At 35.3% G+C, this 1,017-nt stretch overlaps 1 long non-coding RNA gene across 1 annotated transcript; it reads right to left on the bottom strand.

Annotated features, from left to right (window-relative positions):
• Window positions 1–533: 533 nt before the first annotated feature.
• Window positions 534–1,007, bottom strand: LOC107735841 (uncharacterized). The gene is made up of 3 exons (XR_001639528.1): window positions 879–1,007; window positions 739–786; window positions 534–643 (listed from the first exon to the last, which is right to left on the bottom strand). It is a non-coding gene; the product is annotated as an uncharacterized LOC107735841 (long non-coding RNA).
• Window positions 1,008–1,017: the final 10 nt, after the last annotated feature.

Here is a 1,017-nt window from a genome sequence, read left to right as displayed (position 1 = left end):
GAAAAAAATGGCATGTTTCGTAGTATAGGCCTGTCAAGTTAAATTGCGCACATACTTAAAAAACATTAATACAACATAGTTTGACAGACATGCAGTCCCCACTTGGTTGCTGAATACGAGAGGAGGGAATGTATAAACCTCTTACACATAGCATGTAGTGTCCTGGAACCCATAGTGGGAAAAAAAGAGCTTCTTTCTTAGAAGCATCTGCCTGTATATAAAAAAAGATAATGTTGCAATGTTATTTTTATTAAAAAAACTGAAACTGTTACTAAACTAATCAATGTAAGTATCACTCCTTTATTATGTATAGGCGTAAAAGCTGGTCAAAATCTAAGACACAGCATCTCAGGAAGTAAAGCAGTTGAAACTTGTTCTCATCCAAATTGTAAGGTTCAATGCTCCACTTCTCTTGTATGACAGTGAAGACACTGAGCTACTGACTAAACAGTAGTCAAGATAAAATACACTGAAAGCATAAAGAATTAAAATAAAATATCTATTCTATGCCAATTTTAAAAAATTATGTCCGATGTGAGTTGTACTTAGCCCAACTTACTGGGAGAGATATTAGAGGATCACAGTGTATAGGTGGGAGCCAAGTTGGTGGGATATGCAATGTAGAAATAAATATGTCTTTTTCCTGCAAAACAATAAAAACAATACAAAGCTTTAAACTTTCATTCAGAGTAACTGATTGGCTACACTGTGACATTTTGGAAGTAGTCAAAATCATACCTCATTTTGTGCCATACTACGCACAACATCCAAGCATGCATCTCCTACCTGTTTAAAAAAGTTTGAAAATATTGATTTTAGATCAAGCATTACTTCCATAAATTCAAATAGGGTAATGACTCCACAAGAATGGTACCCACAAATGAGTCCATGTTCCTTTGCAGACCAAGAGACAACAAATTGTCCCGGGTAAGGCAAACTGATCCCTCCTTAACTATCAGCTCATTGGCTGGTTTACTTGCATCCAAGACGTAGTTGATCTAAAAATGACAAATAAAT

This window comes from Sinocyclocheilus rhinocerous, unplaced genomic scaffold, assembly GCF_001515625.1.
Source record: "Sinocyclocheilus rhinocerous isolate Xijiao unplaced genomic scaffold, SAMN03320098_v1.1 C36332179, whole genome shotgun sequence".
NCBI lineage: Eukaryota > Metazoa > Chordata > Actinopteri > Cypriniformes > Cyprinidae > Sinocyclocheilus > Sinocyclocheilus rhinocerous.
This window is presented reverse-complemented; position numbering and strand designations above follow the sequence as displayed.